Source organism: Cygnus atratus, chromosome 24, assembly GCF_013377495.2.
Source record: "Cygnus atratus isolate AKBS03 ecotype Queensland, Australia chromosome 24, CAtr_DNAZoo_HiC_assembly, whole genome shotgun sequence".
Taxonomy (NCBI): domain Eukaryota; kingdom Metazoa; phylum Chordata; class Aves; order Anseriformes; family Anatidae; genus Cygnus; species Cygnus atratus.
Genome location: NC_066385.1, coordinates 1766760 through 1792808, shown reverse-complemented (window position 1 = coordinate 1792808; position 26049 = coordinate 1766760). Strand labels below are relative to the sequence as shown.

Below are 26049 nucleotides of genomic sequence, written 5' to 3'. Positions count from 1 at the left end.
AGCTTCCTAAAACCTCATTTCTTAACAACTGGTAGCTGCTGCTGCCATCCTGTTCCTTTCGAGTACGCAGGACTCAGCGAGGAGCAACCAGCCCAGCCTCACTGCTGCGCGAGCAGGGAGCTATCACAGCGGCCATATGGCTTGTTCACTCGGACGGGCTCTGAGTACCAAACCACCCCACGGAAAGACAACTCCCTGCTCCTGCAGGAAAACAGCCCGAGCTGCGACAAATCCCACCACTGAGCGGCTGCTGTTGAGCTTGTGCCATCTTTTCCAAAAGTTAATAATTTATGGCCTGGGGAGCTGCGCGAGGGGAAGGGAGGAGGATAAACAAACAATTTACATTGTCTTTCCTACCAGGATTTGCATATTTGAAGAGCCATTTGATTGCAACACGGTGTCTACATAGCTGCACATGCCGCAGGGGGAGGCGCGAGCAGCCGCTTGCCCGGGGTGGGTGCAGCCGACGGTGGCCCCGTGCTGGCTGTGCTGCAGGGGGGACGCACTGGGGTCCCCCCAATCCCCAAACAGCCTCCATCCCAGAGGTGCCACCTGCTGCAGCCTTGCTCTGGGCTGCTGTACCCGGTCCCCTTGTGCTCTCGGTTACTCATGCCTGGCTGCTGCACGGAGGCAGAGGTGCAAGGAAGTGGCTTTGGACCAGTCGGAGCCTTCAGAAGAGGCAGGGCAGAGCAGCAGGGAGGGATATCTGTTTTTTTTCTGGTTCACATCCCCTTAAAAGAAGAGAGCAGGCTGTTAAGCATCTTTAGGTTTACCTGAGAAATGTGCCACCCCAGCGGGAGACTCAAGGGCATCCTCCCACATACGGGGGGTGGTGCTCTTCTTCACCCTCCTCTAAATAAACCCTCCTCTAGCAAAGAGCCCCGCTGCCTCCTGCCATGCACAGACATGCTGGGTACACAGATGCAGTTGTTTTCTGGATTTCTGTCCTTCCTCATTACCTTCCATTCTTTGGAATGGTTCCACCATTTTTTTGTGGTGGAACAGTAGGGATGAATGTAACAGGAGGTCTGGCTTGACACCCATGGCCAGATCCAGGGAGCCTCCGGCATGGTTAAGCTGTCAGCCCAAGACTGGCTCAAAAGCCCTGAAATTTCAGATGGGAAAATGCAAACAGTCACATCCTGCTTTCGTTACACCTGTGCCAGGCGGGACACCTCACAGGCCCGCACCTGCCTGTGCTGTGGACATGGGGACACCACGAAGTCGCCCGAGGAATGAACAGCAGGGACAAGCTGTCAGGGAGACAGCTGCTGCCACGCAAACCCCTGGTTATTGCCAGATGGGAATGGAAACGCTGGACACGAAGGATCAGCAGCCTTTGTGAAAAACAACTGTTTTCCACAGTTCCCTCAGGGGCACCGGCAGCTCGTTAAATTGAGCTTCTTCCTAGTAATGAGGTCAGACAGGGCTAATAAAGAGAGATACCACTGGACAAGCCTCGTGCAGGCCAATTCCAACTGGGAATTGCGGCTGCGGGCTGGAGGCAGGAGGCTGTCCAGGTGAGCTGGCCCCACGTGGGGAGCCTGGCCAGGTGCAGGATGCCCCTTCCCATGGCCGGGCACCCGCAGCTGGCCCTGCTGCAGCATGTCCTGGTGGCCACGAGGGCTCTGGTGCTCTGCATGGGGCTCTGAGCCCTGCAGCTCCCCCTGTGCCCCCAGCCCCAGCCCCGTGCCCGGCGAGACGGGGATGCGATGCGCCTGCTGATGCCCGGGTGCTCCACTGCCGGGTTTCCTGAGGGCTCGGTTTCCATGCCAACAGATGACGATGTCAGACGAGAAGAATGATGATTCCTGCGAATGCGGAAGAAGAAAGGGATCATCTCCGCAGCAGGAAGCTTCTTGTTGACGTTTGGAGAGAGAAATAATTCCTCTGCCCAACTTACAGGTGTGCTTCCAGCGCCAGGCAGGCGCGCATCCAAACACGGTGCCGCAGACACTGGGAAGACAAGGGGGAAGGCTCGAGACAGCCCAAAAGGTGATCTTTTTTAATGGTCTGGGGCTCTGGGGGAGCCTTCCCGCCTCTGGCCCTGTGAGGCAGCAGTGCCCATCGGGCCTCCCCCAGCTGTTCAACCCCTACCCTGCAGCAGGGCAGCGGTGCAGGCCGAGCTGTGCAAAAACGGGTGGGAATGCAGCAAAACAGCCAGGTGTTGGGTGCAGGGAGAAGCTTGCCAGTGCAGTAGAAACCAAAGGTGTCCAGGGCAAGAGACACGCTCATTGCAAGAGCCGGAGGAAAGCCAGGAGGGCAGAGCACGGGCTCACACACTGCGATGTGAATCGGAGAAGTCACTTGGGACAGATACAGTATTTCTCAGTCACTCTTGATGCGTGTTTACAAATATGGCTTGAAAAGTGCCTAATGACATAAGCTGCAAATCCAAATATCAGCACTGGCTCAGAGCACGCAGGGCCAGCAGAACACCCCACGTGCCGAGGCAGAACGCATTTCAGCTCAGGAAACCACTGTCCTTCCAAGGCATCGCACAGACTTCGGCGTTTAATACCCCCACAAGGCAGGCAGCACGCATAAGCTCTGCATTATCTTAGGAGATTAGCAAAATACCACATTGTGTCATGTATCTGTAGCAGGGGAGCACCCACGGTGATAAGTGTATGAGCCGTTCAAGGTTCTGACATGACGTGGAGCTACAGCGTGTGCATTGTGCTGAAGCTTCAGTTATTTATTTCGCCCGGCCTGCACCAGAACTAAGAAACATTTGGATTCCGTTCCAGGTCCTCCCAGCAGGCTCCCATTAGAAGACATTGAATCTCTTTGTAGGAACTTTCCATGATTAAATTACCTGTCTGCTTTCATTATTAGTGTTTCAATGAGGGTGGCTCTCGTGATGAAACACTCGGTGCCAGAAAAACAGCTCGATAAGTCCATGCCTGCAGGGACTGATTCCCCATCCCAGATGCAAGGTCACCCGTCACCTCCCCGAGCCTCAGGGCGTCCCCACGGACACAGGCACCCGACGGGGAGCGGATCCCAAGGCATTGCAGTGCTGCTGCCCTGGGGGGACCTCACCAAACGTGCTGGGTGGGCACCCGAGGTCTGCCCCTCATCACACAGCACCAGGCGCCGGCTGCACGCGCTTCCCTTCGCCTTTTTGTACCTAACGGTGACAAAGTGAGAAGCCCAGCCAACCCTGCAGCCTTCAGACTGCTCCTTTCGTGCTAGGATTTCTAGCCCTTCGGGGCGAACACTATCAAATAGCATTGCATTTGTGTAAAATGGACGTTTCTAGTAGAACTGTATCAGCGCTGGGAATGCGCACTGGAGCGTTACTGCATCTCCTGCCTGAAATAGAAACCGGAGACAAGAACAGCCCTCGCTACCGAGGTGCATCTCTGCAGAATTGCCACATTTTTTGCCGTTTAAGGCTGCACGTTTCAGCTCTTGGGCATTTCCCATTAAAGCTTCCCATAAAGCTCTAGGATGGATTTCTTGTTTCAGTGCTGGAAATTTAGCAAAAAGACTGTCACTGGCAGCAGGCTTCTGAGTCAGGCTGGAGCACAGCACAGCTTGGACAGCCTTCACCTTCCTCCTTCTGTCCCTGGTTCTGTGGGGTTTTTCGTGCCTCAACCTGGCACTAAAGGAAGTTTCCACAACCAAGAGACTCAGGAGAGCAAAAGCTCCCTGAAGACAAGACAAGATAAATAAATATCAGTCCAGATTTTCTGTGTGTGCATCCACCAAATAATCTTTGCAGAAGGGATTTACATCTACTAATCCAATTTAATTAAACTGGGCTATTCCACAAGCACATCAAACCGAACAGGAGGCGAGATGCACCGGCTGATCAGCCCCTTTCGCTCTCCCCCCCGTACACATTTCCCCACAGCATCATCACATCACACATAACCCATGCTGGTGCCCGCGCGTTGTTGGTCCTGCATCATCTGCCTCTGACACCCACTGAGAAAAAAGCACAGCAGTCTCCAGGAGGGGAGAACACGAAACAGAAATTGCAAATCTCTAGACAAGAAGCTTCCAAGAGCCCTTCAGGCCCTCTATGAAATTTTTCTGTGAGTAAAGTACCTCTCTAATTCCCCCTGAGCACTGCTGACATCAGGTAACGTTGGGATGCTCCTGGGAGCTGGGTCGGAGCCATTTGCAGGTCATTAATAAACCAGAGGGAAGCTGAGCGATTTGCTGGGCATGGAACAGCAAGGCCATAGTGGATCTGGGATCCGAATCTGCTAATGTAGGTGTGGGGGGGTCCAGGGCACCCCCACCATGTTCTCATCTACGGGAGGAGAAACCCAGCGCTGAGGAGCTGACCTTCCCCGCACGCACCTTCTGCTCGCAGGAACAGCAGCAGTGTGATTTAGCTCACTGCTCTCCACTTGGGAAGTCTCCCCCTTGAAATTAAAGTGAAATAGTAATCCCATTAAGTATCTTTCCTTAAATCATGGATATGTCCGTGAGGAAGTTAATGACAACCCTTACAACCCTTACATGCACGTTCCATTTAAATCAGCATATCCAATTAACTTCATTACCTGGAGGCCCTCTCATATCCCAGTCTCTTTCTCTCCTGTCATATTTTCTTTATGCATTTTTCCCAAATTAGGATAGAAGGCATCTGTCTTGGTGGGCATCACCTTTATTTTTACCCCACAGACAGCACTGGGAAGCCTTGACAGAGAGGTTCAATCCCGAAAGGCACGACGCTGCCAGGCTGAGTGGGTTGTCCCAACACAGCTCCCCAGGACCAAAATGATCTCGTCTCCCTGGGAGCAGAAAACCCATCCTCTCCAGAATGGCACTGACTAAACATTAAATACACTCACTAATCGCCTTTGGGGTGCCCTTACACAACTCCTCAGGATCACCAGGGGATCTCTGCACGGCGAGCCCTGGCCATACACAGGCATTGCAGGGGCATTGCAACCAGGAGTTTTTCTTGAGTACTGCCCACCGCTACCATGAATATTCCTTAAACTGACACGGACAGAGATCTTTCTTACAGAGCTCCAGGCAGTGCCCCAGAGCAGGACAGCCGTAGTTACTGGGGGACAGAGAGCAGGTTGGGCCCCATGCCCCAAGGGAACGAACCGGCACTATCCAGCAGCCCGGTGGCATCACATCGGCACCTTTTGCTCACCGCTGGGCATTGAGCAGCAGCCCTGGATTATTCAGTGAGCTCTTGAAGGCTCAATTCTAAGACGCAATAGCAAACAGTGGGGAAATCACCGCACTTTGATGCAAGGCGTCCGAGCTCTCCCGCAGCTCCTCCCCTCCAGCAAGTACTGGCCAAGGCGCTCGGCCAGGCCCCGCTGTTCCCAACTGCTTCTTTTGAACCTCCATGAAACAGAAAAACACCACTCAAGCAAATCCATCCTCCCAACCCAACTTCTCCCTCCTGCTGCTGGGTACAATGCAGGCAAAGCAGCAAGACAGCACAAAGCCACGACCACGTCTTTGCTCCTATTTTCTGAGTCCTCATCACCCTTTTCGGAGGTGTTTTCCTCCTCCATCCCCTCCCTGTACTTGAGGGCAGCTCCAGGTGTGAGAGGACCTCTACCCCATCCTGCCCTGCAGCCCCCGATGGTGCCCAGAGGAGCCCTTGGTCCCTGCCTGCAAGCAGAGTGGCTACGGGCATCAGTTTGTGCCTTGGGAAGGGACGGGGGAGAGGGGAGTGGGAGAGCTGGGAAGCTCATCTTGTAAGTGGGGAGAGGAGGTAATGAGGTGTCGGCAGCAGCACAGCCCTGTGTGGTGCAGGGGGAAAGCAGGGGGGCTCCATCCTGAGCTTTTTCTGATCAGGCTTCATGACCCAAATTATTTATAGATCTGAGGTTTCGGCGAATTCCATACTCATGTCAAAAATGTCTCTATGCATGTGTCTTTTACACCCACATGTGTTTCACAACTCTTCGGCTTTGGAAATGTTAGCTAAGTGTTCCAAGCCACTACCTGGGAAGCGGCAGCTCCCCAGGGAAACAGCGAGTCAGAGAAACCAGCGGGCTAATTGGAGAATTGCTCAGGGAAACGCTCCCGGCCTCCCCAGGCCGCCCCGCAGGGAGGAGGAGTGCAGTTGGCATGAGCACCCACATATGCAGCACAGTGCAAAACCACCAACCCAGTAACAAAGCTGCACAAATTAACTCTCAGCTCCAGCATCCCCAGCACTGGGGTGGAGAGCTGCTCCCAGGAGCGAGGCTTTCTTCTCGCCCAAGCCCGACAAGAAGGCTGCGAGCCTTCTGCCCAGATCTGGCACAGGCAGCCGAGACGAAGAGAGACCTGAAAGCTTTCAGTCTTATAGTTTTAAAGAGTCTGAACCCACCTAACGGGAAGGCAAGAGATACGTTAAAGACAGAACCAAAAGAAAAAGCTGCCGGAAAAAAAAAAAAAAAAAAGCTGTCAGAAAGCTTCAGCTGCAGCCAACAGGCTCTCGTACGAAGACGCCAAGATCTCGGCTGTTTGAGCACACCCCGCGTGTCCCCTGGCCAACACCGGCATTGTGACACCAAGGCCCAAGGTGCTGGGCACTCGGACCTGTCCCGGGAGAACAGGGAGCACAGCCCTTCCCACTCGCAGGTGGAAAGAGGAGCTTGGAAGAGGGATCAGCCCCTTCCCAAATACCCTGCAGTCCCCTCCCTGCCCCTCTACTGACTTCCAAAGGCAAAAGCAGGCAGCTGCTGGGTTGAAGCTGCAGCTCAGACATCATACCCGGGGCCATCACAAAGCCTAAGAGAGATTGCCACTGAAGCTGCTCTCCCTCTCTACTGAGCCCTTATTTCCTTCTTCCATCCTTCTGCTCCCTCCACCCTTCTGGAGAGCTGATCCTCCGAGATAAAACAGGGAGAATGGTACAGAGGCACCATGCAGAGACTAATCAGCAGCCCCCATGTCTTTAATTTATTACTGCATGAGAGGCTCGTTTAGAACAAAGCTGCCAGTTCGGAAGATCATTCCTCTAAAAGACTTTTTATTTGAAAAGCTGTCAGCTCACACCTTGTCACAGCCCCACTTGCAGCAGCAGAACTTTAACAGCGTGCCACCTCATGCAAATGAGCTGCTAATTAATTAAGTAGTATTCTTCCGGGGATGGATTCATTAGAATTGAATTTGGGGAGGCTGTCTGGATAGCTTGTCTTCCTTTGGACTGCACTTGCAATCAGCAGCTCTGCCTTTTCCTCAGGCCCCACCACCTCCTGACTGCTGCACCTAGCCTGGCTGACAACTGTAGTGGGATGAAAAAAACCCAAAACACTAGAATTGAAGGGCCCAAAAGATTCCTTTTTCTCCTATTCCAGAATGCCTGTGCAGAGCAAGGCCCCGCTGAAAAGCAGGAAGCAGAGTCTATTAACTCAGAGGGCCCCAGGGATCAGGCTCCCAGGAAGGGAAGGCTGCAAAGCAGCAGTGCTCTTTTTTGCAGCACTTGTTGCAAAGTGACAATTGCTGGGGGTTCAGGGCTATTGGTCTTGCACTTTCCTCCAGCATCAAAGCACAACCCATTAAAAGTGGAGATGCTTGAGAGCATCCTGTGGATTTACTCCAAGGAAGGAGGACAGCTCGGGGCATGTCTGCAGCATGTTACAAAACCTATTCTCTTCTAAGTTGTCCCCTAATAAAGAGCCACAATGTGCAATGACTTCCCTTTTCTTTTGTTCAGCAATAAGCACCCTTTCCCTTTACGTTCCTGTATTATTTTTAAAGAGAAGGCTCAGTGCTGCTCTGGGAAATGGGAATCACTGAGTTAGCAGCACTTTGCTGCTTACAGGCTTTACATTTTGGCACTGAACAAGGAAATCATCAAAGAGACTGAGTATTGGCCTCCAAGAGAAAGGAACGAGGTAGGTGTTACTGCATCACAAGGCACCGCACGCTAACCTTTCTGCAACGCGCTCCTTCAGACTCTGCCATTCTTTCCTTCACTTACCCCTGCTTCTCCCCCTTTCTGCTGCTTTTATCCAGTTCTTTCCCCTACAGCTGGAAAGTAAATGAAAGCACAGGAGAGCAAAGAGGACAGCTCCAGGAACAGGCAGAGGCTTTTTCCCAGAGCATCCTCTTGCAGGTGGTGCTGGCAGCCTCCAGCACCCTGCCAGATAGGTGCAGCAGCAGCCTGGGCTGTGGGGACAGGGACAGGCAGGGGTGGCTCTGCCCTGCCACCCCCAGGCATGGCAAGCACCCGGTGGCGTTCTCTGCTCCTTGCTGGGCTCGGCATCAGCACGCACCTGATGGGGACCTGATTGGAGCCACCTCCCATCAGACCATTTGTCCCTGTTTCTTCATCTTTACTGTGGGAAGAGCACTTCTGAACGTTAATGGGACAAAAAGGGAAGGACAGGCTGGGGTCCTATGCTTCTCTACATCTTTTGCAACCAACGGAAAATGAGAGGAAGCACAGCTATTATTATTTAGAGCGAAATTATTATTATATATATTATTATTGCTTTAATAATACATATTGGCTATTATTGATATGTTTATTGTTATTATATATTATTATATATTATTATTGATATAATATTATTGCTATTATTTAGGGCGATGGAGGTACTGGGTGACCTGTTCAGAACTGCTTGTCATACACCATTTGCAGCTCTCCCCCAAGGTCCCCACAATAGCTCTGTATCTGCGTTATCCATCCACACCTCACCTGTGCCTTTCCAGCTGAATAATCCTCCGCTGCTCAGTGTCAGGCTCTTCCTATGTATCGCCCTCCTACAGCAGTAAATTTCACAGCTGAAGGGATTGGTCTTGCTTAGTTTGGTTTGCTGACCTTGAGTGGCCATGTAAAATGGAATAAAAAGCCACTTAGACAAGATTGTCTAATGGGGAGTTTGCTCTAAACGAGCAGCAGGAAGCCGTGCTTCTCCCCAAGGAGAAAAAAAACTAAAGGACTGTCTCAATTTGTCACGTGGAAACCCTGCTTTGCCCTTGTCAGGGTTTCCAGCTGATCAGGTGGGAACCAGGAAGTTCCTCAGGAAATATTATTCCCTTTCCTCTTCAAAAACATCGTGTAAGTGACATGTTTCAAATGGCTTGGACTTCCTGCACAACACCACCCAGGGAACTCTGCAGCTCCAGCCAAACTGCACACAGCTGAAAGCCAAAACCTAGAAGGAAATAAAAGAATTTTGCTATCTTTTGGCTTCAAAACCCTCAGATTTTAAACCACTTTTGCAAACTCAGGGAGAAATCCTGCCTGGTAATTTCGCAGTGCTTGAGGTCAGACAGGAGGGACCAGGTGAACGAGGCGGCCGTGCATATTTTTGGCGTCATTTATGCCTGCTGAACCAGCCAAGCCTTGCTGATCAGATCTAACCTTGTTCGGTCAGAGGGTGCGAGAGAATTACAGGCACAGATCCTTAGCTTAATTCCCAGAAAACGAGGCTCTCCCACAGCCTGCCGTCTGTCCCAGGCACCGACCTCCTGCCGACAGCATCACACCCACAGGCTAAGGCTGCTGCATTGCCCAGCGGGCAGAGAGCTGCGGGGAGCAAGCAGGTAATTTTTAGTTAAGAAATGACCCAGAGCACAAAGGAGTCAAAAACCCTTGCCAGCTTGTGGCTGACAATGCTGATTGTGCTGAGCCTGGATTTTACCGAAGCACCGGCCTTGCAAAGGAGGTCACTTAAGGACAGGGCAGAGCCACAGCCAAGCTGGCACGGCCCCGCCAGCAGCTCCGCTCCCCGTCCCTGCGCTCAGCAGCAGCTTGGCTCGCCCGTATTGACCCCCTACGAGGGGCAGGCATCCTGCGTGCAGGTTCTGCTCATTGCTGGGTGTATCGGGGCTGGACCAAGCCCTGCACCAGAAGGACTCAGGAGCAGCATGCACGATGCGCAGCTGGGCTGGCACTGTGCAAAGATATTCGCTTATACGGGGCCCCGAGCTGGAAGCGTTCACGTTTCCTGATGGGGTTCAGATGGGTATAAATGCATGAGAGCTGAATCTCTCCTGGTGCATTCCTGTCTGCTTATTCACGCTCAGATCTCCTAACCATCAGGGGACAGAGGTCTGAGGAAGGGAAGCTCACGTTCCTGGCACACAGGGCACACCCCGAGGAAGGCTGCTTTGCCCCCCTGAGCTGCTTCCCCGGTGCTATTCTGGGGCAGATCAAGGACAAGCAAATCTGTCTTCCACCTCTGCACTGTAGCTCACTAAGCCTTCGGCACATGCCCTTTCCCAGCATCTTTGGACTGAACACCGGATAAGCAGATGAACTGGCTCTGAATAATCTGTATATGCAACAGATGTAACACTGCTGAACCTTGAGCGCCGCGGGGAGATTGCGGGGCTGAACACACACGTCTCTCCCCTCCACTCCTGCCTCAGGAGAGACAGAGCAGCTATCAGGCACACACCACCGAGCCAGGACAGCACAAAACACCCTGATGTGAATCAGGCTGGAGGAGAAGTAAAGGAAGAGGCTGACGGGTGGACCAGCAATCTGATCATCAAACGTCCAAATTCAGAGCTGAGGTCCAGATGCAGCTGGGGAAGGAGGAGAGGACTGAAGCAGGTTGGTGCTCAGTGAGGACGGGGATGCAGTCAGTACCCAGGAATCACGCTTCCACCCGAGCACTGTGCGGCTCCGAAGCATGCTGTGAGCATGGAGCAGGGCAGCTGCGCAGGGCAGCAGCGAGCTGCAGCCTCCCAGAGCAAAGCCTGCTCCAGTCCCAGCAGCACCGACCAGGGACAGGTGGGCAAGAAGCTCAGGACTTCCTCAGGGCTCCCCCTCACCCACAGCAAGAAACCACAACAGAGACGAGTGGATGTGCCAAAGGCCGTGCAGCTTGCTGCTCACAGCTTCTTTGGTGGCACACCACAGGGTCACTTCAGCTGATGCCACAGCTCTTCCTCTGGAGCCAGCAGATGCTGCTGGCACGCGAACACAAGAGCTACACCACCGTGCTAACCCAACATGGGGCGATCCAGCCAAAATTAGATGTCTCCAAACTGGGAGGAGGGAGGGAAAGAGGGGAGGGCCATGGCTAAAAGGCTGGGACTGCAGCAGCGAGCCACAGAGCAGCTCCAGCAAGGCCAAAAGAGCCTGTGCCTGGTGCCAGGCTGCAGGGTTTTGCTCGAGCATCCTCTGAAAGGTGAGGTGGAGCAGATCCATCCCGGGGCTGCGAGGCACCGCGCTGCAAGGACCACGGCAGCTCTTCCCCCAGGCCCCAGCGCCTGCTTTTGTGCACGCAGTAGCCAGCACGGCTAATCCCTTATCGTGCCCGTGGCCCAAAGTCAACATCATGAGATAGGTTCAGGCTGGGGTCCATGGATGGGAGAGACAAAGCTACACCGCATTACTGCATTTGCTTCCGTAATTGACCCGTAGATAAACACACGGCTTCCGCCTTAATCCCCTGCAGCCTCATGAACATCAGCCATGCTAAATTTTTCATGTAATTAAGAGAAAAACCCTAATCCAGTGTAATTAGCTCCCTGATTGCCAATGTCAGGCAGAAAAGCGCTGTTTGAACAGCGGTTCAGGTCTAGCTGGTTAGGCAAATACTGTGTGTGGTTCAGTAATTTAACACCGAGACAACACCCCCTCTGCTGTCCTTACAGGTTTGTTTTCCTGAACAGTGCTAAGTGGATTCATGACTGCAACAGGCCCGACATCCCCACAACTGCTCTTCCACCAGTTACATCCCTCAAGGACAGGCAATGAAGCAAGCAAACCAGACCCCAAGAACCACACCAGCTGCTGGTTTTGGAGTGCTCCCCCTGCCCCCTCTGCAGCTTTAACGATGGCCATCTAGTTATCAAGACTATTTCACCCCTAAGTGCCTAAACTCAGGAGCTGACATTCATGACTGAGACCCTGATGGAGTCTGGCTGTGAGCGATGTCCCCGCTGCCACCACAGCCTGCGGGAGCTGGAGGTGACGGCAGCTCTTACAGGGAGGTTTGTGGCATAGGTCAGCATTCATCGTAGCCACTTTATGGCCTACGGTGGCATGTTTCTTTTCCATTCACATAAAGAGAGGCAAAATTTTATGAGTAAAATGCTAGACATTTGGAAAGTGGGAGCAGTTGGGAGAGGAATGGAGAACACAGAGGTACGTGCCAACGGGGAGGTAGGAAACAAAGAAAGTACGGCCAGAAAATACCTTCATGTAACCCTTCAGTCCATCCCCAGCAGAAAGGAAAGGATTGGTACCTCTTGAGCCACTGTCAGGTATGTTTGCTGCCTTTCTAAAAGTTGACTGTGATTGAAATTACAGACTCCTCCAGCTCTGGACTAGTTACGTCTTTCACCTTTGGCCTTAATACAGACAGTCTCCTGGAGTACAGCATTTGAAAGAGATATGTCTGTGAGGTGCTTGTTGGGGTCTCTCTAAGTGGGATTGTAATCTGTATTCTATGTTACATTATGAAGGTTTTGTGGGTTTGATTGGTTGATTTTGGGAAGCAGGTGTCAACCTCTCATTTGCTAATTTTGGCTAACGTTGCTGCAGAGGCCAAATTTCGGTGACCCGGAGACTGCAAAATAAGCAGCCTGCTTTCTATAAGGAGGAGGCTGAAAATCATTTCACAGCTTCAGCTTTGTTCTGCAGACCGAATTCTTATAGGATAGTTGTTTACATGCCGTGGCAGGCGAGACCCAAACACATATGCTTTTGCAGCTATTACTCTTACTTCTGACAGAGGCCAAAGGCTGATAAAGGCGCGGGGTTTCGCCTCGCGATGCCCATGTTTGGGCTCCAGGCTCTGGGCTCCCCGGCCTGCTCCTCTCTCTCCCCCTCATCACACGGACGGGCTGTAAACAAACCAGCAGTGAGCAGAGAGAGCTGCTCCTTTGTATCAAAGCCAGGGAGATTTCTTTCTACAAAAACAAGCAAAAATTTATCAACTCAAAGCCCCTTTTAAAGAGAAGCCCCCAAGGAGAGCGAGCCCAGATGCTCGCTTGCATTGCACTGGTAAGCCAATTCCTCCCTCTCCCCCCCTTCAAACAAACACCACATTACACGGAAAGCACTGTAGATGAACTATCGACTGCGAACAGCTTCCTGGCTGGATGGCAACTCGTCAATATGGATGTAAGCGAGCAACAGTGATACGGCACGGCTTGGTGCTTTGCCACCCTGCTGTCCCATGGGAGCAGCTCTGCACACCAAGCAAACGCCTTTCGGCCTGGCTGCATCCCAGCCAGCAAGCCCACACCTCGCAGGAGCCCGTGACCATCCTTCACATGGCAGAGCTCAAAGCCACCCGCACCTCCCTCCCCTTCATCCTGGGTAGGAGCAGACAGCGTACTGTGTAGCTGCAGTTCCTGCAATTACAATGTACTAAATCACCCTAATTAACTAGAATCCCGTGAGCAAGATCTTTCCACTCACCCCAATTTGCTACTTGTAAAGACTGGGAGGATCCTCGGAGAACCAAGCCTGCAGACACGGCCCGAGTCATGACCCCAACCACCCAAGGTGAGGATGCTCTCGGCCCTTCCCTTTCCGACCACGGTTCCTGTACTAAGTCAACTACTTCGATGGAGACTCTTCACTAATGAATTCCAGGTGGGATATCGAGTTTGCACACTGTGGTTGAAGTGGTCATAGCCATGTGGGTGTATTTCATTTTTCAGTCTCTCAGTAATTATTCCAGCTTTTAGTCAGCTTTGGGGAAATTCTTCCTGCCAAAAACCCCACTAGCACTCATGTGTCACTGGCATGCAAATGTGTTGACTGGTTTGTGGTCTCTTTGCCTGAGATCCAACACAAATTCTTCTCCCAAACCCCTGTGCCTTCCCACAGCGAGGCGTTTGAGAGGCCCGTGGAGAGCTGCTAACTGCTGAGAAGAGCTGCTTGCAGCTCGTCGGGGGCTGGCTGCTGTCTGTGCTCCCTCCCCGTTGCATGCTCAGCAGCCAGAAGCAGTCCCAGGGCAGCCTGGCAGGATGCTGGGGCTGAGGCACCAACTGGTGGCACACAACAGCTGCTCCAGCATCTCCTGCTACCCGCTCATAGGGGATAAAGCTACAGCAAAGCCACTTCCCAGAGAGATGGACCTCTTCTCAGCCACCACCGAGCCAGAGGGTGGTAGAAGTGTCTCCAGACAGAACCAGGAGTCTCAGGAGCCTCTGCATTCATGTAAATGACACTGGCAGGAGATTTAAAGCCAGGCAGCAAGCAGTGCTGGAGGGAGTGAAGAAGGCAGAAAGGTATTGGGAGGAAGCAGACCTGCTCGGCTTCACCTCTGGCCAGCTCCAAAGTGCCCTGAAGGATGGGGAGCTCTGGGCTGGGCGGCCATCAGCAGGCCCCCTTCCTACCCACAGGAGCTGAAGTTTCTGACAAGGTATGTTATTTGAACATTCAGCTGCCAAGAAATCTTTCAGTGACCTAAAACCACAAGACTCAAGTTATGTTGGCATTGCAGTCCTGTGGCCTAGCTGTTGCTATGCCCCTGGTATTTCCCCGTCTGTTCTTCCAGTCGGTTCCTGCTGAGGAGGATGGGAAAGCCTGGGCATGAGCCTGGCTGGAGCTGGGTCCTGCACTCTGTGTCTGGAGCCCTACAGGTCGTGGCTTCACCAAAAAGTTGAGCCAGCCCCCAGGGATTCTGCTGTCCAGAGGATTTATTCCTTGAAAGTTTATTCCAAAGCAGCCTCAAAAACTCCAGTATCATTATCAATGACTTCTTTCATCAGCATCCACTTATCTTTTGCTTTCTACTTCCGTCTACCCTTTCATTTTTTCCCCTGCCACTTCTGTGGGAATGCTACGGAAACCCAGGCCAGGTGAGCCACAGCATCTATCTGCTCTTTTTCCTAGCATGAATTTATTTCCATCAAAGCTTCCTCCTTGAATCAAGCTTTTTTCTTTTTGAATTCCATCTGTATTTAATCCCAGACAAACACAAACAAAAAACACAAACAACAATCTCGTCTCCCTAAGGCCGTCACTTTCTAAATCAGTTGCAGCCAACTCCAATTAGCAGAGAAGCAATACGAGCAGCTTCATATGCTCCTGCATCTTTGGGAATGAGCCAGCCCAGAAGGCCCTTTTCCCCAGACTGTCCCCTTTTTTCTTCTGACAAACTTGCACCGTCATTAGTTAGAGGCTTGGTGAGATAAAACACGCCGGCTCCGTTTGCACCATGGTGGAAGAGCCGGGGAGGATGCTCGGTGGCCTCGTTAACACCGCTCCATGGTTCCTGCGCTCCTGCACCTGGAGGCTACCTGCGCGCTTTGATTTACAAGAGGATCCCAAAGCATCTACAAGTGCTAAAGGGATGCTTTCTTTGTCGCTTTAGCCTCCCTCTTAACCTGCACTTGAAACAGCTTTGTCACAGCCTGTGCTAACTTAACTGCCTCCAAACCAGGCTGTCAGAGCAGCTGCAGGATTTCGCCTGGCTCTGGGGCTGCCTGGGCTCCTGCTCGGCTGCTGTGGTGTCACCTGAAGGGACCCTGCCCAGGACGTGGCAGCAGGCAGCGGGTCTCATGGGCCACTGGCAGGCTCAGCACTTCGTGAACTAAGCAGACAGCTCTCCCTTCATCAGCCAGCTATTTCAGGCCATGATTCCGAATGAAAATCTGTATTTTATTAATTACGTGTCTGCTTTGCTGCTGAACTCTTTAATGTGTTTCCCAGCTGTACTGACCTACAGCCGCGAAGGAAGCCATCAAACCTGGATGCCCACAGCCTGTAGCGGTGCTGCTGCTCTGGGGGAGCCCGGAGGTGTGTGGCTCCAGGTCCCCAGTCACCTGGGGGCATCCCACGCCTCATCCTGGTGGGAGCAGAGCAGGGGGCACCAGGGGAGGATGTGCCCTGACAAACCCCTCAGGACTGTAAATGATCGCGAGGCAGAGTCCAGCTGGTGACGCTGCCGGGTTTCTCCATCTTTCACACCGGCTGGCAAAGAAACGCAAGGAGCCGGCACCGGCGCTGCTGGGCTTCGGCTTAGTGAGCTGCCAGCAGCTGTCAAAGAGATGAGATGAGGACAGGAGAGAGAATCATTTGCATTGCTGCAAACTCTTCCTATGGCCTCATTTGCTAACCTCGGCGTCCTGGCATTGACAATTCCCTTGCATTTCTCTGCTTGTCTCCTGTTGCACGTACACAGCTCTTCAGCAGCTGAGAAAAGGATTTCCCCAGCACATGCCTTTCCCTACAAGTAGCAATATTAGAAAGAGCAGCATCTGCAGGCAGGCAGATTTATTCACTTGTCCTAACTGGCAAAACTGATTGGTTTTGACGGACATGCAGGGATGTGCAGATGCATTAATGAACAGTTTAGCATGAAAACTGGCAAAGCGATGCACCTCTCAGGTGTTATTAGAAGTTTACTTAAAGCAAATTTAAGTAAATGTGGTGAATAGCATTAGATCAGGCTGTGGTGAATGCATTAGATCAGCAATCTCAAGAAAAATCACTTCATTCTCCTTTCCTACCAAATAAATAAAAAACCGTAAAATAAAATAATAACCCCCCTCCCCCAAGGGAAGAAAAGAAAAAAAAGGCTTATAAAGCAGCTCTCAAGACGTGATTTTAAAAGCGAAATCCTTTGCCACCAAGATGAAGTCATCTTCTGGGTGAAAACTAAGGAGGTCACTAGCACTCCAAGTGGAAAGGTTGAAATCCATCAAACGCACCCAGGCCTGCGCCGTGTACCTGGCGCTGCGGAGCCTCTGCTGGAGCTCCAGCTGCTCCCGTGCCCTACATCCCCCCAGCAGGGATGCCATTCGTGTTATTTAAGAGTGTCCTTAAGACAGAGAGGCATTAATGGGCTCCACTGTCTGAAAACTGCTCTTGCTTAGATACCCGCAAAGCTGAGCAAGAGGGGCACAAGGCTAAGAAATATTCCCTCTCAAGCAAAACAGACTTGCACTTGGATTGCACAGAAATTAAAGCAACAAAAGGTCTCTGGAGCCAATTGCAATATAACTGAGAAACAGGCTCGTCACTTTGTACATCCATCTGGCAAGGACATACTTTCCATTTCAGCAAGTGCTAGAATGGGTGGACAGCAAAGGGAAATGTGAAAACAGCAAAGAAACGAGAAGAATGAAAACCTGCGGGACAACACTGCTACCCTGTTATGAATACTGTACGTCTATTCATATGAAAATCCATACGGCTGCTACTGTTGCATGCACTCTTCTTACACAGCATGAAATTAAAATTCCTCTTCAGTATCATATTGCCAGCACTACAGAGCAACTTCAGACTAAGCTAGCAGACAATTTATCCTTTGGCTTCCTCAGCCGGGCTTGTGCTGGGATTGAAAGCCAGTGGGGTGAGGGAGATGAGTCTATTGCCCATGGTAGAAAATTCTACTTCCAAAACAAATCCCAGAGAAATATTGCTGGCCTAGAGTACGACTGTTGGTGCTAATTTCACAGTGCAGTTTCACATGCATAATTCCCCCTGGCCCCCCTGCCACTTTCCTTATCTTCCCAGAACAAACTCAACATGCAGGCTAATTTCAAGGAGTGTTTCACCCAGAGTCCAGCCAAATGTCAGTGGATCTGCTGGAAATGCAAATTGAGACAATCATGCAAAAGAGAAGGGCTTATAGATTGTGCAGAAGGGCAACAGAAGGCAAATAAAAGCTGACAGAAAGAGGTAGCAAGGAACAAATCTCCTGTCTCAAGTTGTTGATCATTTGCACGTGTGCTCGGTGAGCAAGGATAGATTTTCAAAAACATACAAGTCCCATTGATTTTCGCTGCTAACTCATCTAGGTGCCTCTGAACACCACACATCTCAAAGCTCCTCGATCAGCATATTGCATTCACGCGCACCACTCACGTCCACTTCACCCTGCTGCAAATGACAACAGAGGACATGAAGGAGCAGAGAAGTGGTGCTGAGCTTCCCTGGGAGCTTTGGAAACTGATTTCAAGGAGAACAGCCCTCGTGTCTGGAAAAAAATAAGTGCACTTAAGCAGGGGACTCGCTGCCAGTTCCCTCCGGCTTCACCTGTCCCACAGAACCAGCCCTGGCCAAGCAGGCGGGGTTTGTCCGAGCAAAACGTCCCCATCTTTGTGTTTGCTTGCCATTAAAGAGCACATTTAGCAAAGGCCTTAGTTAGTGTGCCCAGGCAAAGTGCTTTGCGACGGAAAATTCTCCAAGTGAGCAGGGTGCCCCAGCATCCCCAGACTACCACCCTGATTTTCAGATCTGGGCCCAGAGGAAAGAAAAGGAAAGTCGCAGCCCCGCAGAGGCTCGAGCACACGTTCTGACTCACGACTGCTCCAGCTGAATTCCCAAACGGATGGGCTTTGCCGGAGCTCCTGCAGGAAGCCCTCACCGGGGCTGGGAGCTGGAAATCGCATTTCCAGCGTCCTTGGCAAGCCCTCGCGCTCGGAGCCCGGCTCATTGCTCTGGCTGAGTCACTTCTGGTGGGCAGCTCGTGGGGAAAGCTCCAAGCAGAGACCCACTCCTGGGAACACACCACGGGGGAAACCGCGAGGTTTTTGTGGCTTCCCGCTTGCAAAGAGCCACCAAGCTGTCCAAGTAATCGCAGCTTTCACAGAAAGGGTTTTATTTTGCCCTTCTGAGGAAGTTGGGATAACTGCGGTTCCCTGGGATCATCCGAGGGCAGAACAAGAAGGTATTGTGGACAGGAACCTGATTAGCTAAAGCTCTAGCACAACATTTTTCAGATAACAGAAAAATCATAAGAAGGCTCACTCATTATGTATGCAGCGAAACAGCAAGCAAGAGGAGAGAATCTATACTATGTGCTGTAACATGATATAGAATTAATCCCCCTAGGTTACAAAATTCCTCATAAATCGCAAATGGGACGATATCCAGCGTATTACATTTTATCACACTTTCTGTCAAAATATCCCCTGCAGGGAGCCTTTTCAAAGATGGTATCACAAGCAAAGCCCTATTTGGGAAGGAAGAGTTGAACCAAACGGCAGCACACTATCAATATGTTCCTTGTGAGACTGGCAGCCAGAAAAACCCTCCTAACAGTGTTAGTGGTGTCTAGTTCAGTGCGGCTCTGTCTTAACTAATGACATCATCTGTTTTTGCTAATGCCTACACGGAGCATATATGCTATTTACTTTTATTAATAAGAATGCTAATACAAGCTGGCTGCTATGCTTCAACATGCCCCTACGTCCCCGAGGGACTGCAAAACACTTCACGAAAGCATCCGACAAGGAAAACTTTGCCAGTAACATGCGGCCACCTCGCAGGCGATGCGAGGCAGCGCACGCGGGGCATGCTCCTACCTGCAGAGCACAGCGAGCAGGGCAGAGCTGGGCTTTGCAGGGGCACCCGGGGATGCTGGAGTTGGGCAGCTCCGTCCTCTCCATTGCCAGCCTCAGATAATGAAGGCCAGCCTTGGATAATGAAGGGCAGCCTCCTCCACGAGGCCGGCGCATCGCTTCCACCTCGGCAGGCTTCGCTCCGCGGCCACTTTTGTAAGGCACTCTGGCATTTTTGGCAGGCACTGAACTGGAAGGAAGAGGCTCTGATTATCTCCTCCGCCACCTCGGTGGTGACCCAGACCAGTGACCCTTTCCCTGTCACTCTGCATTTGCTCTGGGTGTTTTACACACGGAAGGGGCAAAGCCCTTCCGATTGATCTGGGCTGCATCCCCACACCACGCCCTGTGCGCCTGGCGCAGACGCAGACACTGTGTTCATCGATGGCAGACGCTTTGCTCATCGCCTGGTTCCAGCTCCAGCTCTTGCTCGGGGCCTGTGCTGGAGGAGCAGTGACGGAGGCAACGCTGAGGTCAGGCAGAGCAGAGCCTCCAGCAGCAGTTGTGGACGGCCCAGATCCAGCACAGGCTTGGTGGTGTTTGTCCAGAAAATGGTTTCTTTGCTTAGAATCACAGGATGAAAATCCCATTCCATTTTCTTCGCTTCCACAGCTTGCTTAAAAGCAAGCCAGATAACACAGCCCTCGTTTTGCTTTCGCCATCCCAAACATTGCCATCCTCAAAAATCTTTAAGTGAGTTTTTAAGCTACATAGCACCACTGAAAACCAGCCTGCTGGGACGGGGGACATCCCACGGCTGGGTGGGAAAAGGAGAGGTAAACCCAGCCCAAATGACAGCAGCTTCGTCACTTTAACGCAAACGTCCCTGAGTTAGGGACATTGATCAATGCGACCGCCTATCAGTCAGGGGGCACTAACCTGCTCTGACAAGAGGCCTGGGAGAACGCTCGCCATACACTGCAACAAGCCTTAATTATTTACGTCCCTGGGATTTTTACAATTACCTCTTTGGCATGGAGGAAACGCGCCCGTGATGCAGGGGGATGTGGGGAAGAAGCAGGGACAAGGAGCGGGAGGTGGCTGGTGCCTGTCCTGCACATCTCTCGCAGGGGGCGGCCGCGCTGCCTGCACGTAGAGCGGGGGTACCAGGGGCAGGTAAAATGAAGCTCCCCAGGACATCCCCTCTGCCTTGGCCCAGCTTCACCCACACCCAGCAGCGGCTCTCACCATTTTCAGCAGCACATCTGAGCCCAAGTCTTGTTCGGTACAGGCACCGACATTATTTCCAAGAGCAACTGCCCTGGGTTTTGGGTTACTTTAGCACTGAAAAGTGGCCCCAAGCAACTTGCTGCTGCTATCTGACATTAAGCTTTGCTCACGGCTTGGCCTGCAGCTTTAGGGTGAGCTCTCTGCAGCACCCCTAAGCCGCTCAAAGCCCCAAAGTACCTCACAGTCCTTCCCGTTGCCAGCCCTTCAGAGATGCGCTCACCTCCAGCTGAGCCCAGCGTGACCAGATTGTGCGAAAGATGAAATGCAGCCATCGGGGGGCCTGCGGTGAAGGCAGGCAGGCAGGTTGCCGGAGCCGGCGCCGTTCGGGGGGAAGCTGCAGAAGCATCACAGCAGCAGAACCGGTGCCAGAGCCAGGCAGGGGTTTGTGGAGCGTGGCGGATTGCGACACGAAGCCTTTGCCCACGATGCCACTGGCTCCAGTCCAGACTGGAAGATGCTGCTGCTGACAGCGGTTTGGCACTCTGTGGGATTTTGGGATGGGTTCTCCCCACATTTAAGCCCTTCCTAAAGTTTCAGCCCCAAGTAAATTTCTTGCCAGGCATAGCAAGGAGCCTTCTGGGCAACAGCAGCCTGCCAGAAGAGAAGGGGAGGGATACGACCTTCTAACCCAGCCCCAGCAATCTTCTTTTCGTGCCCTGGGGCACATCACTCTGTCCTCCTTTTCCAGTTGTAAAATGGACATAAAATTTGTCTTCATTTTCCATCCTAGTATATTCTCTTTGGGGCTGTGTACAGGGAACTGATAGCACAGTAGTGGTGGAGGGATTTGCTATGTATTACTGCAGTATAAATAATGCACAGATCCCTGCTGATATCTGAGCAAAAACGTTGAGCAGAAGAAGGCAAGAGGAGGCACGAAAGGAGCTTGCACAGGTTCTCTTTATGCTCTAGTAAAACTGAAGTCCCTTGATCTGAATGCATTTTAAACCAAAGTAGCACTGGTCAAGCCCTGATCTTTCTTCCAAGAAGTTGTAGGGCTGTTGGGAGGCTCACGGAGAAAGCTGCACCTTTAGAGCTGGGAAGGCCAATAAAGGCAAACTGAATGGGAAACGTAGCGGAGTCAGAGAGCGGTGCAGTTCCCAGCTGATTACCCAGATGCTGTTTCAGCTCGTCAGCTGAGCTCCTCTTGCTTCTCCCAGCCTAGATAGTGGCAGCATTATGGTCTCTTTATCCTGTTGTCGATGCTGCTGGGAGACCATTTGAGGGGCTCAGCATACGCTAGGCTGGAAACAGCCACGCACGTCAGGCACACTCGCAGGATACCCAGCGCCTGCCCCGTGCCAGCTGCGTGGTGCCACCACGAAGGGGTGCTGAGCGGTCCCTGCAGCACGGAGCAACTCCTTCGGGCTCAGTCCCTGCATTTCAGCCCAGCCCACTTCCCAGCTGCTGCCCACCCCAGCGCAGAGCCAGCACACACTCATCATCACCCACCTCTCCCACGAGCCCACTACCATAACGCCAGGTCTCACGTGGACCAGCTCAGGCATCAGCACTGGTGGCAGAGCACCCCACAGAGTGGGAGCTGGTGGCCAGGGCAGCCCCCAGTGACCACTGTGCAGGGGGGACAAGGAGAGGGACAAGGCGATGCTCTCCCCAGCCCCAAACACCACATCCACCCCCAGGACCCTGCTGTGGGCAGTGGGCACGGGCTCCCCGTGGGCACAGGGACCGGCACCCAGCCTGACGCTGCTGATGGGAAGGATCCGACACCTCCTTAATAAATTAATCAAAGTATTTTTAAATTAACTCTGGCACCCTTTGTATCGCCTGTGCTCCCACTCCCAGGAGCTGCTGTAACAGACCTGGCTTTTGGTATATAATTAAATATCAACACATGTATCCTGTGCTCAGTGTTCCTGTATTTGCTTGTGTTAATTAGGATGTGAAGTAAAGTGTCTCACAGCAGAATCCTGCGTGCTTCCAGACTTACTTTCCTCAAAGATTTGGACAGTCAAATCCCATCTGTCCACGTTCCACCTTCCTCTCCAATTGCTTTCCCCAGAAAAGATGCTGCCTGGCATTTCATTTCACCACCTCCTGCTCAAATTAACTCCTCTCCGACGGAGCGCCAAGGCTTCACGAGCGTCCCTAAATCACACACGCCCTTCTCTTGGGCACATCTTTTCTGCAGAAATCCACCCCCATTCCTCGCTCTCACCCTGCTCCGAGCCATCTCTCCTACCCTCCAGTGAGGAGCACGGGGAAACACACGTGCACATAGACGTGCACATGCATGCATGCATGCTATGATAGCTGCAATTTCAAGCAATTTCCCTGCCAGCCTCTCTGCAATCTCATGTAATCTCCCCCCAAAGGGGATCAGAGATCCCACGGTGCCTTTGCTTGGCCATAAAGAATGCAAATCACATCCCCCGATGGTTTTGAATAATGCAGGCTAGAAGAGGCAGCACAACCCAGGGAGGTGGGCTGTCTGCTTGCCGCTCGTTAGATCACGTTTGTGGTTACTCTCACTCCACATTAGATCAGGGACACACCGAAAGCTTCAGAAGCAGCTGGGCAAGGGAAATAATTTGTTTAGAGCATCCAACCCACCAGCTTCCCGCAGGACCTGTCAAAGGGTGCCCTGTGGGGCTTCACATTCAAACGGTCTCACCAGTGCTGTGGTGACTCTTCCTTGCAATATCTGTGCTAGCACAGGAAAACAATCCCGCTCAGCAGAACGGGTTTGGTGCTTTGTCTCCTGCAAGGGCTGGCTATCGAATCTCAGAGGGAGATGCAACAGGAATGGCAATGTGAAGTAAAAGGCTGCCTGGGCTGTACCTCACTGGAGGATGCTTCCCTGGCTCCCACCAGTATCAACCCACCGCACATCAGGCCACCTTCCCTCTTCCACATCCCATTTATCTGCATATGCTCGAGTCCACAGCTTAACGTACGATTCTTGGAGGTGGGGGTACAGAAAGGTAAGGCACGGGCTGCTTTTCTCCTCAACGCCACCGAACACCAGCTGGAATTCAGCACAGCAAGACCATGCATTAAAAATATCTCCTCCTCCTAACACAAACCACAGCTATTTAACAGTCCAGTTGGCAATTTCACAGGAGCATTATAGCTCAAATGCTTCCCAACCCTTGATTTAAGGTGGAGTTGAAGTCACTGTACTCGCAGATGCACCCGAATGCCCCTAATGTGCAGGTTCTCACCCCAGACCCCCAGGGCTGCTGGGTGGGACATGAGCTGCACCTACCCCTGAGCATCTTATTCAGAAACAGGGTGATTTCAAACCTTGTCCCTCACGAGCAGCACTAAGTCTACAGCACTGAGCAACACTGCCAGGAAAAACAAGCAATGGAAAAGGTAAATACAGGGTGGCAAAAAAAATAAGAGGGAGCAACCACAGATGATTTTACTTGGCCATTACAAACAGGGCCTGAACTGGGAGAAAGTTCCCAGAGGGCACACAAAACTTCTATAAAATCCTTTTTTTTTTTTTTTTTCCTTTTAGAAATCACACTCAGGCTGATGGAGCACCTCAGATTAAACAGCTTCACTCATCCTGGGATTTTGCTGTAATCCAAACCACAATTCCCTGCTAAGCTGTTACCACATTTGTGGATTGATGAGTCCGGATGCATGGGCTGCCAGAAAAACCTGCAGACCGGTTCCTCCTGGGACTGGCAGCCAATTCCCAGCACTGTCAATCTCTTTTTCATGGACAAAACCAGTAGGAGCAGCACAGCCAGGTAAGAACATGACAGCCTGGGGTAACTGTCATGTACAGGAGCAAGTATGCAATATTTATCTGCCTGGGCACATTGGAGATGCGTGTGCCCAGAGAGCTGTGAGCATATGCATCCACACATGCAGGTGAAGGTGATGGAGAGAAGGCTGATTCGAGAGAGCAACGACCCAAAAAAAGGAACTGCAGACTTCAGGGATCCGAGCTATTCCTCCTCATTAGACCAGCACGCTCTTATATTTGGAAAGCTGTTTCTTTAAAGTTTATGCATTCAAACCCACAAATTCCTCCTTCACCGTAACGGCCCTCAGACAGAAAGCCCCCATCCATTCCCAATCTCATGCCCAAGAGGCGTTTCCACCTGCCCCCCGACCTTGGACCAGAGCAGGGCTGAAGTTGCTGCGAGCACAAACCCTCGGCGCTGACCCCACACCGCTGCTGGCCCTAGCAGAGGGGAACCAGGGGCACAAACGTTGCGTGGCTCTGGGCTCCCACAGCACCCACAGGGAAAACACAACTGAAGAGGGTGCTGGCAGTGACGTGCAAACGGCATGAGCACCCTTCTGGGCCATGGCATCCAGCTCTACCTGTAGGAAACCAAGTGAAGGGAGCCACGGTGCGGACTAATATTTAATCAAAATGCATCAAAATCAGTGGAAGGGCTTATTTTCCGGGCCTGACGGGAAACGGACCTTGATGCCTACAAAGGAATAATACACACACACAGCGAGCAGCCAGGCTCTTTCATGGCTGAGAGCCCTTCTCGAAGGCTTTTATCCGGGGCAGCAGTAGTGTGCCAGCCCTGGGGGGCGGGCTGGATCTTTCGGGGGCCCTTTGTCCTTGAGGTGCTTTGCAAAGCCGAGGGGATGCCGGGGCAGGGCTGTGCCCCACGGGACAGCTGAGGCCTGCAGCAGGAGAGGAGAGGGACCCTCAGCATCGCCCGTCCCTTCCCACCCCGAGCACACGAGGATCCCAAGCATCTCCCAGCTCTGCTCCCGAAAGTGAAGCGGCAGAGCCAAGGTGGCATCGGCCACAGGGCTCCCCCTCTGTCCTGGGCTTCAGCACCCCAAGGCTGAGAGCATCCCCTCGCCTTCTCGCCCTGCCCCTCCAGCGAGCACTGTTTCAGTGCCTCTCCTCCATCCCTTCAGGAAACAGCACAGCCTTTGCTTTCTCCATGAGCCTCGAGAAAACATGAAAATAACTTTAAACAAAGGCTGACATGACTTGAAACAATTATTACCCAGCTGAAGCAGGGGAGAGGAGAGTAGGTGAGATTATTTTTAGCCATTAGGCCTAGAGTGACTGACACCCTGCTGTACAGCAGCGTTTGGTTTATTCTGAAACAGGTTTGGGATAGAATTAAAAAACAACAAAAACATGCAGCCCCCCTCCAACGAGAGATCCTCGGAGGCACGAAAACTGCAGCCAGCAATGCTAATGCGTTTTGTGGTTACCAGCCAGCCTTTCTCCCAAAGACCTCCTCAAACCCATTGCTCTCTGCCGTCAGGGGGAATCTGCTCCCTGGGGCTGGACCCCACAGCCCCACAGCCCCCACGGCTCTGAGCATCATGCGGAGGCAGGCGGTGCCCAGGGAGGATGATTTTGATCTGACCTGTTCTATCACAGTCCGAATGTTTTCGATTATTATTTGGGTTTGCAAACACAGAGATGCTGGGCAGAACCCTACCTGCTGCCTCACAGCATCCTGCCCGCCGGGGCAGAGCAGCAGGAGCAGGACCCAGCCACGTCACGAGCTCAGCACCAGCCAAGGACCGAACGATGCCAATAAAAACACCAACAGATGAACAGGCACGGACCAGCTGCACGAGAAGCTTGGGGTAAAGGCGGGGGGGAATTAAATTAATCCCTTCATTATCAACCTGACCCCTGGAAAAATCTGA

At 52.3% G+C, this 26049-nt stretch overlaps 1 protein-coding gene across 1 annotated transcript in view; it reads right to left on the bottom strand.

Moving 5' to 3' along the window:
- Positions 1-26049, bottom strand: part of PLXNA2 (plexin A2) — a 134838-nt gene that overhangs the window by 87813 nt on the left and 20976 nt on the right. The gene's annotated exons all lie outside the window — the stretch shown is intronic.